The 16,720-nt window shown below is 44.5% G+C and overlaps 1 protein-coding gene across 1 annotated transcript in view; it reads left to right on the top strand.

Moving 5' to 3' along the window:
* Window positions 1–16,720, top strand: part of HIC2 (HIC ZBTB transcriptional repressor 2) — a 95,387-nt gene that overhangs the window by 70,569 nt on the left and 8,098 nt on the right. The window contains exon 3 of the mRNA XM_073313415.1: window positions 14,175–14,318. The gene's annotated coding sequence lies outside the window, so the exon portion shown is untranslated. The remainder of the gene's footprint in view (window positions 1–14,174; window positions 14,319–16,720) is intronic.

The raw sequence follows: 16,720 nt of genomic DNA, 5'->3' as shown, positions 1-16,720 counted from the left end.
TAATCCTGCATATACAATATTTGAATAGCAGTTCCAGCTTATGAAGTGAGTCCGAGCAGTTGTTCCCTAGTTAAGTAGTTCTGTATCCTCCTTCAAGGCGATCTTCCGTGTTTTCATTTGGCATAAAATCAGCCAAGGATTTGCAAGTAATAAATGAAAAATAACCAGCATAATTATTTGAAACCCTTTGTACATTTAACTTGGAAATACACTCGTTGTTATGTGAGTCTGGGGGAGGAGGGCATGCCTTTTGCTTCTGTATTTGTGCATGCACTGAGAGCACAAGTGTTTGTAAGATGCCAATGAATGACTGTAGAAGGTCATATGGTGAGGGGCTCTGCACGCAATTGAGAGTAGCCCCTCCTCTTCCCCCCCCCTTTGTAGGGTGTTACAGGATACCTCTGTGGGGTGAACTACAGCTGGTGTGCAGTGGTACTAAATCCCTAGAACAGTGTCCAAGGGACACAAGTGTGACATGGGAAGTATTTAATGGGACACACCTGTTCTAGAAGTGGTCATGGCTGTTGCATGCCTTAGAAATGGAAGGTTTTAGGGAGGTAAAAGAAAGGTTTGCTCATTTATCCACACTGGTTTCCCTCTTCTCTCCCCTCCTTCCTATTGAATTAGAAAAATTGATATTCTTTGTTTAGAATCCTAATGTTCAGGTTGTGATGGGCTGTTTGGTGGCTGAGATTTGCATTTGAACTTTCTTACCTTACTGTGTGTTCCCGGCAGGGTTAGCACAACAGAACAGCTACTGGACTGAGGCCTGGTCTACACCTAAAATGTAAGTGTGCTTTGGGAGACTTAGTTAAGCTGACCTAACCTCCAGTGTAGACACCACTAGGTTGACAAAAGAATTCTTCCATTGACCTAGGTACCACCTCTCAAAGGGACGGATTTACTACAGCGATGGAAAAACCCTTTCTGTCCCTATAGCAAGAGTCTACACTACAGTGCTACAGCAGTATAACTACTGTAGTGTAGACATACCGGTGACTGATGGTTTGGGTGTAACTACTTCCAAGAAAAGGCGGGGGAATTCAGAGAATGTTTTATTATTTATTTGACAATTTAAGTACTCCTCTGTTTACTTATGTTTTTATTAGAAGACCTAGAGCTTGCAGTTAGCAGCAGTAAATTGTGAAAAAGCGATAATATTTTCATAGAACTTTGTTTGAAACTGTTTCATCCTCTTGTTCCAGACCATTTTTTGACCCAAAAACTTTGGGGGTATTATGCCAAATCCTCACGAAATGGCCGCTTTCACATCAAAAACCTGTGAAATGAAAAGTTTCAAAGTTTTCCAATGTGAATTGATATTTTTGGACAAATTAAATTGGGTTTGCTTGAGAATAATATTCCTTTTCCATGGAAAGGGGACCATTTTGGGAGTAGAAAAAACACTACATTTTGTGGGACTTTTCCACACAAGTGGACCACTTCCTTATATTTTGAATGGAAACACACTTTGACTTTTTCACACGCCTTCATTTGAGGGTAAAACAGAATGGGTCACCTTTTGAAAGCCCTAATCTGCAAGCTGGCCTGTGTGACTGGATCCCTGAATTTCATATGGCTGCAGATGAGCACAGGGACTGGTCTGCATAAAGCAGTTTGCAGGATTGGCACCAAAGTTGCTTCCTAACTGTCAGTCTGTCTGTATGTATGTAGCAGTGGTTTTAAGTCACCACTTTAATTGGTCAGTAAAATTCAGCATACTGGTCCAATAGGTCATTTGCCTCTAGCCCGGTAATAGCTGTTAGGGATGGCGAAGAGAAACTAACATTTGTCCATTTTGCTGTTCTTGTGGGGCTTGACTAGCTTTTTGTGGTTATGGGCCTAGGGGCACCATTCACTTACCTGTGAAAACCCCTGAATGGGCTGGAAGGACTAATGGGAATAACCCGAGCCTACAGGAACAAAAATATCCTTTAAAAATGAGGGGTCCTTAGAACAAGGTCCTAGGAGTCACTACTCCCAGGGTCTAGACTTTGTTCTGCCACTTATCCGTGCTGTGGCTTCCCCCTGGCTGAACTGATGAACTTCTGTATAAAATGGGCATAGCACATTTCAGAGAGAGAAAAGGCCGGGGCGCTGGGACGGTTTGTATTGGGAGGGGCTCTGAGAGCCATGGAACCCACTTCAAGCCAGGGGGTGCGGCAGCACTGCAAGAGCCCTCCCCAACCCCAGTTCCAGCACCTACGTATGAGGCTTAGTGGAAGGATGTCTCTAGCGCTTTTTGAGTTTGACATAAAGGTGCTAGAGAGCAAACTGCTGTCCACTGAAAATGAGATGGTTGGCAGAAGAGCACTTTCTGAAAAGGAATGACCAAATAAACCCTGGTCGGAGCAGGTCACCGGGTTCCCTTTCTAGCCACCATGTTCTGGGCTTTCAGAAGAAGCTGAGGCACCAAAATAAGGGGTCGGATCCTCCAAGCGCTCAACCCGCTGCGTGATGGCCACTTCTGGAAATCCAGCCCTTGGTTTTATATCTGAACTAGCACACGTGGATTTTGGTCCAACTTAGGTGTTCCAACGCACCATGTAAAAACAAATGAGGAAGTATTGAAGTGAGACAGACTTATAAAGGAGGGAAGAGCTCATGCTATATAGTCTTCCGAACCCTGCCGCCTGTTAAACAGTGGGGTGTCTTCCCCCACTCTCCTCCAAAAAGTTAATTGAGTGCAACACAAGTCTGTGTGTTTTCCATCTGTCACCCCACCCCGCAAAACCCCTGCCCTGCTGAAGTGCTTCCAAATACTGGCATCTCTGGGAAAGGGTTATAAATCACTAATTTAAAGTCTACAACAGGATAATTAACTAACCAGTTTGATGTAAATGGCTTAATGGGGCTTTACTAGACCCTTTGAACTTAAAGTAGCACTAAAAAGTAAACTGTAAATACCTTCAAGAAAAGTAATGCCATGTGTGAATGTGTCACTCCTTGGAGTGAGTGAGCCTGTTTTACTTGCCTGGAATCCAGTGGCTCATGTGACAGCAAACATGTCAATGGACAAAACACCCCTTTGAGATGACTGCAAATCCTCTGGAACACCAGAGTTTGCGCTCTTTGTGGGTTACTAACCCACTTTCCCTGCTTCAGAAAATAAACTGAATTCTCAGTTGAAGTGCAACTGTAATGAAGTGTATTGGGATTGAAGAAAAAGCCCTGAGGGGGAGGGAACCATAGAGCCCACCCTCACTTTCCTGGGGCTGTATTTGCATTAAGGTCTTTTGGCAAGCCCAGGCAGGAACACTAAATCACTTGAGCTGTTCGACTTGGTTTCAGAAGACCTTGTTACTTACTGAATCAGCTGCTACAATGCACGCCCCCGTGCAGCAGATTCTAGCTGTAGCTTCAGGGCCATTTGGGAGAAAGGGAGTCGCAAAAGCCTTTCCCTTCCACAAGATGAAGAATGATCTAGTGACTAAAGTATCAGACTGGGGCTTGGGAAACCTGGGTTCTGTTCTAGTCTCTGTCACTGACTTGAAATATGGCCTTGGGGGAAGTCACTGATTTTTCTGTGCCCTATTTTCCCCAGCTGTAAAATGGGAGTAATGCACTCATTCACTCTCCCTCACAGCCGTGTCCAGGAAGGTTCGTGAAAAGCTGAGATCTGGTACGGAAGGTGATGATGACAAAATTCAGTACTATACTTTCCTTGCTCAGGTGGCTTCCTGCTTTATTGTAATCAAAGAGTAACTGTTTACTGTCATGTAGGAGAAGAGACAATAAAATGGCCCCAATTTGTTGACTGAAGAAGTTGACAAAATTGGCATTTCCGGCTTGCTGTGGGTGGGTGGGCGATATCAAGGAGCAGTACTGATTTAATTCAGGTTTGGCATATGTTGACAGAGAGGTTTGGGGAAAGCTTGCCCAGAGCCTGCCTACACTAGGCTAGAGCTGTTACTCTCTCATGTGAGCACTAAAACTAGATCACAAACTTAAAAAACCAAACTATACTCACTCACTCATGCTGCTTGCAGTGTCTGCTATTAGGTAGCCACCCCCGCTACACCAGTACACCTTAGTACGCAGGCTTTGATATCTCAGCATCTGACTGGGAAATGCTGTGAATACTTTATCTTAATCCCTCACTCCCACATGCTGACTTGAATCCAAGGGGAACTTCTGTGAATATTCTAATTATTTCAGTGTCGTTATAACCATATTTTTTTTAAACATTTCTTATCGGGCACAGTGTTCACCAGGCCTTTTATGCTGGATCTTTCAGATTCAGTGTCTCAAATGAGGAGGCAGAATGGCATTTAATGGTTGTGCACAGCAGGGGAAAGGAACCCTGTGGTGGTAAAGTGGTTCTTGTTTTGTGGGGGGGGTTTTCTTTCTAATTTATTTTTTTCCCTCAAACTATTTTTAAGATAATCTGTCACTGAGTTCTCCAATAATTTGACTCATTAAAAGAGAAATACTCTTTACCCTTTCTAGGAAAATAGCAATTAATTTAAAAAAAAAAAAGCAGAGTTGAATAACAATTTTCTTTTTTTAATTAGCAATGATCCAAGAAGGATGCACTGGGGGCTAAGGTTTGAATTCAATGGTGCTGAATTCCAAATGGCTGAGATCCAGCAAGATCCACTGGGATTTTGGCCATGTTAAGTGGAGGATTTTTTTAGTAGGTTAGCATTCTCATGAGACTTTCCACCATCCTTGGCAAAAGTCTGGCATTTTCCTGTGAAATTTCAGCTGCCAGAACTGGAAAGAGGGATGGATCCTTACAGTTGTGTGGTTTTTTTGTTTTTTAATTCAAACCAGGGAAAAAAGCCTTAGGTGTTGGTTTCAATTTGGAGATTTAAATATCTCGCTCACGCAAAATTATGGAGGTTTAATTTTTAGGTTTTGTTTCTTAAATACAAGCAGTCCTAAATGTAAAATTCAGATCTGAACCTGGATTTTCTTCTCCCTGAAGTTCTAATGTGTTTTAGATAAGCCCATATCTTTTTTTAAAAAAGCTTGTTTTATATCCTAAAATGGGAATACTATTCATCAGTTTCTAAAATTTGTAGTATGTATAAATAATCATTGTGGGTGGGGATTTCAGCAGCTCCTAAGTCACTTACAGCATGTCTTCATGGCAATTAGAGATCCACACTGGGCCCGTGCCAGCTGACTCAAGCTGCAGGGCTATTTAATTGTGGTGTAGACAATTTGTTCGGGCTGGGGCTGCAGCCCGAGCTCTGGGACCCTCCCACCTTTCAGGGTCCTAGAGCCTCAGGGCTGGACGTCTACACTGCAATTAAACAGCCCCTTGGTCTGAGCCCCATGAGTCCGAGTCAGCTGGCAAGGGCCAGCTACGGGTTTTTAATTGTAGTGTAGAGATACTCTTAGGCTCCTTTATAAATCTCAGCTTGTGTGTTTAGGCCCAATGCAGGAATTTCTCTTAAAACTACCCTAGTCATGGAATTCAGAATTCCAAAGCTCTATTTATTTCCTCCACTTTCTTACTAAGACCATGTTTTTTGTTTTGTTTTTGTTTTTTAAAAAGTCAATTTTCTTCTGAGACACACCAACCTGCTGTCCAAGATCCCTTTGGCTCTGCAGTTTGAGGGGCAGAAGCTACCCATAAATCCTGCTGTTAGCATTGTAGATGTTTCTGTGGCTGTCAGTGATGTCTGTTCTTTGTATACCAGCTAAACCCAACAGAGCTAAGTAGGGTTCTCCCTGTTATAAACTCCAGGAATGGGTGTCAGAAAATCTCTCTGCTAAATAGTCAGGGCAAAATCAGTGGGAGAGAGCAATAGCATTGAAAATAAAAATGCTAACAGTAAAGCGTAGTTTAAAAAAAAAAGTCACAAATTTAGACATGTGTCTGTTTCAGGTTCTTGGGTGTATTCATTGAATGGCCTTCCTGTTAGAACAGGAGATGAGAATTCAACCCCTTTCCCAACATGTCACATCCAACTCCTGCATAGGATCCAGCCGCTGTGCCAAGACCCATTACCTGTTCAGAAATGAATATGTACAGTTGGGAATATCTCTGTGAGGGAGCCAGCATTCTCATATACAGCTGGGATGCATTAAACCAGACTGATGAAAAATTGGCTAAAAAAAGTTAGTGTTTTTTTAAAAAAGGAAATAACCCCCTTTGAAAGTGGAATGTTTCTCCAGGCTGCTCCCAGCCATCTAGGATTTCTCCCCTGTGTAAGATGATGAGGGGCCCAGTAAATACCTTGTTACAAAACTCTCATTGACTTCAGTGGGAGACCTGGATATGCAAGGACTAACTTTGTGAGAAACTCAGAGATACGAGGACTCTTGGATACGGGTGTATTGTCGTTGTTACTCTAAGGTCTGCAGGAACACTGGTATTAATAAGGAAGCTGAGGAGACAAGCCTCCAAAAACATCAGCATCATAGTAGTCGGGGATGGAGAAGACCTACTACTAGTACATTATCTTCTCCTCCTGTCGCAGGATGGACTAGTTCCTTGTTGCAGGATGGATGGATGGTGAGGTGGTTTTTGCTATTCTAGTTCTTTAAAATGGCTGAGCAGTGTATTTTATCTTAAAGACTGACACCTCTGTGGAATTCTAGAGAAATCACCTTGAATACTGTATAGCTAGGGTAGTAGATTGATCAGGCAATCAACCAACCAGGGGTTGAAGACAGCTGGACTGCATCAGAGTATGACTGTTTCCTACCTAGTGTGGTTAGGGTTCTTGATGAGTGCGGTTTCTTCACCTGCTTGAGTCTCACCAGGTGTTTTGTTTGAGGCAGCAAGGATGCAGATTGTGCTGATGCACCTGCACTGTGGCACAATGATGCTTAAATTTAAGTTAGCCCACCATGTGGTTAAATGCTGTTCAGCCAAGGTCCTGCAATGGCAGTTAAATACTGGGTACAGGTGTTTGAGAATTCACCATGCCAAGAGTAAAGTTTTAGTCCAAATATATTCTTCCAAAGAGCATATCGGCATCCCTTCTAGAGAGCTCCTTGATGCTGTTACTTTATTTTAGTGAGCTCAGATAGAAATGGCAGAGTGGTAACCATACTTTTCCCCCCTGATATATAGCATCCATGTTCCTTGAGGTGGTTACTGATAGTTTGTTCTGTTTAGCTGAGCCAGACTCTGATCTCCGTGATATGGCTGTAAACGTGCTGGGATCAACTACTCCATTTAAACCAGTGTAAATCAGTCCAACCTGCTGTTTTTACCACCTGCCCCTTCAAGTGGAAAGGGGAGAGCTCTATAGGAAGTGACTTGGCAGTTTTTTATATTTAAATAGCCTTTTAGTTCTTCTCTCCTGCAGCTTTGGAATACACCTATGTGAATTCTCATCAGGAGTGCCTGTGAAACCTGCCAGCCAAGCCTAAAACTTGAATGTGGCCCCACCTATTGCATGTTGTGAGAGCTTTCTTTGGCACAAAGACTGTGTCTGCACCTTTTGCTAGATTCAGCATTGTCACAGCTTCACCCCTCACGGTTGATTCTCCAGTAGCTCCTGTTTCTTCCAGTGTTATCCTCTATAAATAGAATCTGCCTCACCCCTCTGCTCCCCAGCACCCTTGGGGGCAATTGCCAAATGAGGTTGTGCTAATATATCTTAAAGAACTAAGGGAATCCATTCAGTCTTCATATAAAATGTTCTTTGAGGCTTCTGTCCTTCAGCAAATGAATAGGCAGTTAAAGTAGCAGTTTGCATAGGTGGTAACTGAAGATGAATGACTTTTGAAATACTTAACCCTGGGTATTCAGGCAGTTACCAACAAAACACCCATAGGTAATCCTGATAATGGGACTTTCCTAGTTGCCCCATACTCATCGCTTGATTGTTTTGTAACCCATAGAATGTACTTTAAACTGGCATTATAGAATTGTTATGACAATATACCTGCCTAGGTCAGTATCTACTCACTTGCCTGTATCGTGGTGGTGATGATGGAAAATACTAATGGCATCTCACTCACCTGTCCAGAAAACAAAAAAATCACACACCCCAAGCAAACAGAATTTTGCAAGGGGTGCTGTTGGATCTGCTTCAGATTGTGCCACATTGAATTCTCTCAGTATTTGAAACTGGTGCCAGAACACGTAGGCATGAAAACTCAGCGACACAGGAAGGTGGGGAACTAAAAGAGAGCCGTGGTGGGTAGGAGGGTGGGGAACCCTTCATCACTGTGCTGTAGACTCTAGCTCTACCAACTCAGGACGAGATTCTCATGGAGTAACAGCAAAATCTGGTCCTCCAAACTATATGAAGTAACTGGCAAGTGATATGCTCAGCTACCATGGTGCTCAGCATGGTATGAAAGCCTAGACAGACACAGATGCTTTGTAAATGAATCATTAGTGGTACACAGATGCAAACTGGCAAATTAGACTCTACTGGATGAAGGGAAGAGACATCTCCCACAGTATATTTAATCATCCTCATCACCTCTCTGTTAAAACATTAATCTCAACAGTGTCAATAAAAGCAGATGTCCAGCATAGGAAATCTTCCAAATCGCCTCTAAAATAAAAACAGGGTGCTTGTTGGAGTAAGTCAGGTGAGGGCAAGCAGTATCTCTGGCAGTCCTACCAACAGCATTGATTAAGGTATGGAACAGCAGTGTTTTTCCAATTTTACAGACAGCATCTCTGCTAAATGATGATTATTTATTATTTACTACTCCTTGTTTGGTACTCTGTGAAGTTAAATGGTGCTTTACAAAGTAAGACATGCGCCCTGTCCTGCGGAATTTGTGGCCAATTTCATCTTTCATTGGATTTACTCTTTTTTGCCTTTTACTGGTGGGAGGGAGAGGACTTTCCAGGACAAGAATTTCTAGCGGCTGACTCAGAAGTGGAGACTTCTCTGAGGTGTAGAAACCTGTACAGGGCTGAGGAACCAGTTAGTACTTAGCAAACCATTCATAGTACATAATGGCCGCTCAAGGTAACTGAGCGCCAAAGGCACCGCCTTCATTTCTTGCTGAGGAGCTGGATGACGACTTTGCTGTTTAATGCATTACGTCATCACTAGCTGCACAGACATTTGGGTCTAGGCAAAAATTGCATACCTGTGATAACAAAATCTATTTCTTTGTCTGTTGAGGACACCCAACTTCTGTGCTCTCTGGTAGTCAGGATGTAGAAGTGTAATGACAGCTTGGTCTAAGTTCTCATGGCAGCGCAAAATGTGCTCATATACCTTTTCCTCTCCTCAGCCCCTGCCATCACTGCCTTCACACTCAGTGTTCAGGGCAGCTGCTGCAGCAGTGAGTGCATGGGGTTATTGCACTGTCACGCTGTGCAGTCAGCTCTGTGTGGAATGCTCCTCTCGTGACACAACCAGCGAAGCTCACTGAGGACACACAATAAATGGGACTTGTGTGGGAGAGCCTGTCTCCAGATCTGCCCCGTTCCCTCAGCACTCCAAAGCCTGGTTTAACAAACTTTATAACTCTTAATTCTCTACCGGCGATTGCAACAATGCAAGTGGTAGTAGATAGGAATAGCGGAGCTACAGCTGTGAAGTTTGCCACCGTCGGGCAAAGGAGAGCGCCAAAGATTGAGTGGGGCACTCCCTCCCGCTCCGGGATCCTGAAAGGGTACGTCTACACTATGGGTGCTACCCCGTAGAGTAGGTGCTTCCTGCATCAACAGAACTGCTCTTTTTCTGTGGGTGTAGGTCTTCCACCTCCCTGAGCAGCAGTACTTTGTCAATGGCAGAATGCTTCCATTGATGCAGCAGCGTCCGCACCGGGAGCTAGTTTAGCTTACCACCGATAGCCGCTGTTGCTCAGGGGTGTGAATTTTCCCCAGCCCCGAGCAATGTAGCTGGATTGATCTAAATGTTAAATGTAGACCGGGGCTGAAAATCTAAAACCTCTAAAATCTCTTCCCTTGCCAACTAAACTCCACAGCCACTGCTTCCTCCATCCTCCAGGCTGTCCAGCACACTGATGTTCAGCTCCTCTTATGACAGTGGGAATGTTTGCTCCTTTCCCATCCCTGACCACCTCTTTATTTGCTGGAGGGATAGCCATACTTGGGGTTCGCTGAGGGGCACGGCTTCACGTTGGAGCAGGACTTCAGCAGAGTATTCAGAGCTGCTTATAGCAACAGTGCATGTGCAGTGCCCTGTTGGAAAGGGTGTGCAGGAGGGGTTGGGAGAACGAATGATGGGGCTGAAGAATGTAGCTCTCATGGTTTATAGGTTAGTTTGTGGCTGTAGAGTCTGGACGTTGATTTTATGTGATGCAGCATGGGTCAGGCAGGCAGGTTGCTGGTGTTGATGGTGGACTTGGTTGCCATTGTACATGGCGCTTGGTTTGTCAATCATGCTAGTTTTATGCAAAGGAAGATCGTTAAAGGGGAACCTGCCTGCCTGGAGGTTTTTGACTTCAGTTTTAACCCTACAACCCAAAGAGGAAATGTGCTAATTCTTGAAGCTCTAAGATACAAGCATAGTAAATTCTGTCCCCTGAATAGGCAAAGAATCTCCTGGACTTCTTTCCACCTCTCATGAGTCACTTGCCAGCTTTGGCAGAGAGTTGTTCTATGCCCAGTCCCCTAGCCTGCCATCCTAAAATGAAACATGGCAAGCCAGGGCAGGTAGGGGAAAACGTGACCATTTGACTTGCTCCAGGCAAGAAAGACTTCGAAAGGTCTCGGACATCCAGATAAATCTTAAAGGAAGAACTCTGTATATCAAGGCCCAAAGGTAATTGACTGTAAGAAGCTAGATTAATTTTTGCATACATAAGAACGGCCATACTGCATCAGACCAAAGGTCCATCTAGTCCAGTATTCGGACAGTGGCCAATGCCAGGTGCCCCAGAGGGAATGAACAGAACAGGTAATCATCAAGTGATTCATCCCCTGTCGCCCATTTCCAGCTTCTGGCAAAGGGACCCGGGTGGTAGGTGCGTCAGGGGTGTCTTCTGCTTGTATGTGCTGGGTCTGCTTAAGGATATGGACGTCTTTCTGAAATAAGAGGCTGTGTCAGACGACTGCTTGGCTTTAGGGCTGCCTTTGTCTGGTGGGTTTTGTCGAAATGCAGGTTTTGGTGAGCTTGTTCAGCCAGTTCTGAGTTGCATGAGTGTCAGCGTCTGTTGATTGCTACCTGCTCCTCCTGTCTCCTGTGGTTTTTGTTTCATGGTTCTGCTACATCCCTGGAGTCCATCATGCTTGGCAAATATCACAAGGGTTTCACTGCTTCATGGGTGCTGGTTCATGTGGGCAGCAGTAGACAAACGTGTTCTGTACAAGATTTCTGCTTAGGGATGGGCAGCACAAGCAGAGACCAGTGGGAAGTTTGGCCTCCGTGTGAATGGGGAGGCTCCACCAGTGGGAAATGTATCTTTATTTAAACAGTTCTGTGTTGTTTCCGCAAGCTGTTTTTCCCTTACAGCAGTAACCACTGAGCAGAGCTTCTTGCTTCACAGTAGCTAGTAGCAAATTGCTGTAATCTGTATGTAAATCTGCATTTGAGCTGCTGTCTCACTCCAGATTCCAGAAATGCTTTAATGCGTTGCTCAGCACCCCCCTCCTAAACTGGGTATCGCCACGTGCTTCACAGAGTTAGTGTTGGCATATGCAGCCACCATTATATACTCAGCAGTAGCTTACCCACAGCCTGGATGTCATTGGCTTACTCCAGAAAGAGCCGAGAGGTAAAGGTTCCAGTTCGCAGGGGCTGAAACCCTTGTGCCTAAGCTAATACAGACACTCTGTTTAAACACAGCTTTTCACACTGGCAGTGGTCCATTTTAAACCGGTTCTGCACTGCTGATCCTGGTCCAGTGTAAACTGGGTCAGTAGGAGTGTATGTGCTTAAATTTCACCTTTGTTTGATGAAATCTTGTCAATAAATCTGGCCTGTTTTGACAGCTATAATCTTAATGCAAAAGGCCTGTTATTTCAGCATAAAAATGATTTAGTTACAAAAGTGACAGGTGGTATTGGTTCAGCTTTCTGTATATTTCGGGCCTGAACCCAGCACACGTCCAGGCAGAATGAAGAACCTTCTCTCTGCATTCTGTATCCTCTCCAGGGAGGAGCTTTATAGCTGCAAGGCCAGTGGTCCTCATTTACTATCAATCCCTTTTAAGGAAATTCATTACAGTGAAGGTGTCTTGCAGTTTGATTTTTTTTCTGGGACATGGAAATGATGGCCAGAATCGTAACTTACTTGAGAAGTGCTATCCAATCATTAACTCCCAGCTGGACAGGCACACAAGGCAGGCAAAAAGAACTAGAGCTATGCAAATGTATTGCTCCCTAACGGGGGAGCAGAACCTCATTGCTGAGAGTCCTGTGAAGCTAGGCAAGTTTTCTAGTCCATGAGTACCTATGAAGCTAGGCAGGGGGTTTATTTCCTCTTGGACAAGCTTTGTAGATTGTAATTTCTACTTTTGCTGAGAAAATTCTGAAATATCAACACAGTCCCTCATAAAAACTATGCCTGATAAGCCAGGTAGGCCTGAGCCCAAAAATCAAATGCTGTCTAGGAACTTTCCAGCCATCCTTCCTCTTCCTGAGTTTTACCTTGTCCTCCTTTAAAGCCTACCTCCCCCCCCCCGGCCGAGTCTTTTTGGGGGGGTATGTCCACAGGCTTCCACGTAGACCAATAGTAGGAGGGATGCTGGGAGACATTGTGGGGAAGGGAAAGAATGTTTGCCATGTTCTGTCCTTGAACCCCTGGTTTATCAGGCCCAGACATATTGTGTAACTGTGTTCACCTGACAACAACATTCACAGCATTAAAAGTGCTTTGCAGGCTCTCCTCCAATTTGAAGCAAAATTTAGTTTTAATTACTTCCCTGATTTCACAAGTGGTATATACCTCTTTTACAAACAGCCCTATAAAGGGACCCATATTTAATGTCTCATCCAAAGGATTATCCTTCTCAGTAATCCTTCTTTATTTGATTATGCTAACTCCTGAGGGAGGAGACTCTGAGGTTGTAGGACTTGCACTAAGTTTCACAAGCCTGGAGCATCTATGTAACATTCACTTAAAATGGGGAGGTCGCATAAGCTTTTCTTTTCAGCAGGAAAGGTGGAATTATACATTTTTAATGTACAGCAACCTTCAGCTGCAGCACTGCAGTGTAGCTGCTTCCTGCAATGATGGAAGGGGTTTTTCTCTGCGAGGCGGTAGCTAGGTCAATGGAAGAATTCTTCTGTCCACCTAGCTGTGTCTGCAACAGGGAATAGGTTGAGCTATCTGGTCGCACAGGACATAACGTTTTCACAGCCCTGAGCAATGTAGTTAGATGGACCTAAGTTTTAGGTGGGGACTGTGGTGTAGTTTGCCATGAATCTGTTTAATCCTCAATCACTGAGACACAGTGAAAGTCCTAAATCGTCAGAGCTCCGTTATCATTGTGGTACACTGAGGCCTGGTCTATGCTTAAAAATTAGATCAGCAGAGCTACGTCACACAGGGCTGTGAACCATTTTTGTGCCATGAGTGCTGTATTTAGGTTGATCTAATCCCTGGTGTAAACACAGCTACCTGCTGCCTCTTGGAGAGACTGATTAACTAGGTAGGGGGAAAAGCTTCTTCCGTCAGCGCAAGAAGCCTCTACGCTACGGTGCGTCCCTGGGAGAGCTGCAGATGTGCCACTGTAGTGCGATACAGTAGGCCATGCCCTGAGGTTCAGTCTTGGAATAATGGACTCTTTCCCTTTCTGTATATAACTGGGTCCACAGGAAACCAGATTGGCTTAACGCGATGGCAGTTCTGTGACAGGCGGATTTCAAGGTAGGGCAGTGGCAGCTTTTAGAAGTGCTCCTTCAAAGCCATGCGAAAAGCATCGTGCAGAGTATGGGACTCTGAAGATTGTGGCATGAAGACTTCAACAATGGAGAAGCATTTCTAAATCACCCATCACTGTAGTGTCTAGTTGCTAGATAGCCTTCAGGGGGCAAAATGAGGTGATGAAGGTGTCTTATGGACAGCTATTCCCTGGGAAGCATTTCCGTGTTCCTATCTGAAGCTCTTCGGGTTCTTGTATTTCTGAGAAAGGAGGTTGCCAGAGAAAAGGATCCAAGAGGTTTGCAAGGGGTTCCCCATAATGTTTGCACATCCCTGCCCTGTGCAGCTCAACAGTCTGAGAGGGGGTTAACGATAGAAGCAGTTGTTGTTGTCTTTAAATTAGGTGGCCATTTGAAATGTACGTTTCAATTTTGATTGCAGTTTTTTAATTGCATTTAACAGCGTCCCTGCTGGTTCTTCATTCAGCATCTGTGCAGCCACGTTCTATTGATGGCCTGTTGTGATTTCAATGGAACATCATGGGATGTACCTGGCACGTCAGGCAGCACTGGATGGAGGTGCCCTTAGCCCAATGTACCTGGCATGGTAAGCGGCAACGAAGTGGTTAACGTGCATTCTAATGCTCCGAGTTTCAACACATAACAAGTTGCCCCTGCTTTGCTGCAGCTTCACGCAGACCTGATCGCCCTTTGTTTTCCTGGTATTGTCAACACATACTAGCCTTAAGGAATCCCTGCATTCTTCACCCTCTTGAGTTTTTCTGCCCCATGTGCAGTTTGCTATGCATCAGGTATCTGGCGCTGCTTGTTACCTTTTGGGCAGGAGGACACGGTGCTGCAGGAATCCTCAAACCTTTTTGCTCTTCACATTTTGAGGACAGAAGCCAGGGGTCCCTAGCTGCTGAGCTTGTTTTTCCCCTCGTGCTTCATGTCCAGACATCACAACACAGGCTACCAAACCCAAGGATGCTTGTGTCAAAAACCAAGCAGAACAGATTCTGCAGCAATTCTGAGGCATTTGCTTTAGTAAGCAGAGACTCCCTTTCTTTTTGAGAGCAGTTCTGCACAGTACTAATTTCACCACAGCAGCCCAAGTGTGGCTCACGTTAATTTCCCAACATCTTACCCTATGGTTTGACAAGATATCGCACTCCTCCCTTCTCTCCCCCATCCCTATTCCTACCGCTTTAACTGTGCAGCCGGTTCCTACTGTGCATGCTGCTCGGCCCCTGCTGTGCACACCTTTGCCCTTGTATTGCTTGCAGGGCTAGTCTGAAATATATTGAGACGAAGTGTGAGATTCTCTCTCCATGAACACCATGGTGCTGCGTCCAGTTTCCCACCTGGATCTCCTGGGGTTTCACCCCTTCCACCTAGAGCTTTTGCTGATCCTCTTCTTCTTCTTTTTTTTTTTTTAAAGAGAGAGAGAGAGAATGAAAAGGGGGACTTTATTGACGCTACTTCAGCTCCAGTGCTTTGACTGTGTTCAGGGGATGGGAGGTTGCCATTTGGGATATCACTATCAGCACATCCCTAGGGCCAGCTTTGACTGCTTTAGAGCTGAACCCATGCACCCCGTGTGTGTTTAATTACAGGGCATTTGCAGCTCCCCAGGGAACCTGTGAGGCACCACCAGTCTGCAGGGAGGTGCGCATCCGTGAGAGCCCACGTTTCCTATGCCTCGTCCCAAAGACCACGATGAAATTAACATGTGGGCAGTATTCCCACAGCGCAGATGGCCGTGGGGTGAAGGGAGCGTTAGAGTAGGAATACATCCTGATAAAGCCCTTTTTCACCCAAGCCTCTTGAAAAGGGTTAAGTGTTGTCACCCCATTTTACAGATAGGGAAGCTGAAGCAGAGAGAAGTGAAGTGACTTGCCCACAGGAATTTGGTGGCAGTTGGACACAGTGCATTCTTCTGTCTGTTAAAGGCTAGAGGGACCCAAATAAATTGGTGGAAGAAGAAAGCAGAACAGGGAATAAACTTCCCGTTTGTTTTTTGTTCATGTTCACCGGAGTGCTGCAGAGCTGCTGGGGACAGCAGGCAGTCAAGGAGAATACCACCTTTTCCTTCGTATATTAAAATGTGCAAGGCAGGCTAAAGTTTAATGGCATCTAATTTGATGCAGAGCTTCTGATCTCCATGTTAGATTTTTATCAATCATAGTTATTTCAGTACACAGCTTCTCCATATCTAGCCTCTCTGCCGCCCACAAATTCTCTAAATGAAGCAAGGGATTCGTTAGGTCTGCTTTGGAACTATTCTTTGCTTCACTGGTGTTCCTTTCAAAATATAAACACTGTCTAACACTCCAGTCTGAAACTCAGCAGTGAAATGAAATAGCGTCTCCTGCCATAGGTTGCAAAGATAGTTACAGTCTTCGTTTCTTTGGGATTTGCTTTGGGGATGGGTGTAAGTATCTTTTTTTTTTATGGTCCTTAAACAATCCTAAAGCACTGTAGTGGCATTTAGTATTTCATCCTAAGTAGTTATTTTTTGTTACTGTTTGTATGTGTTTTGACAGTCTAATTTTAACCAATTTCCTTTCCGAAGTCTTGATGGTAAATGGAGAGAGGATTAAGTTGTTCTCACTTTGTAATAAAGCAGCAAAGCTCTTAGAGCACATGGTATGTTCTACGCTGTATTCAATGCCCATCAGACCAGAATATGCCCTAGTTTGGCTTTGAGCCACTGATTTAATAAATTGATTATCAATTCTCACAAGCATCCAGTTCCTTAGGCAATATTGCTTATGAAGACACTGCCAGCTCCTAGTTAGTGTAGGTTTATTTTAATGCTGTTCATTGTGTGTAATATCTTAGAAGCATAACATTTCTGTTCTCTCCCATTTTTCCATTAGCTAGACTCTGGCTGTGGGTGGGGGTGAATTCCCTGTAACGCTAAGACTCCCATTTTGTTTCCTTCCTTTATTGTGCATCAGGATCCTTGATGAGGTTCACACTTCTGGAAACGGTGTATACTAAGCG

This window comes from Lepidochelys kempii, chromosome 15 (genome assembly GCF_965140265.1).
Source record: "Lepidochelys kempii isolate rLepKem1 chromosome 15, rLepKem1.hap2, whole genome shotgun sequence".
Lineage (NCBI taxonomy): Eukaryota > Metazoa > Chordata > Testudines > Cheloniidae > Lepidochelys > Lepidochelys kempii.
This window is presented reverse-complemented; position numbering and strand designations above follow the sequence as displayed.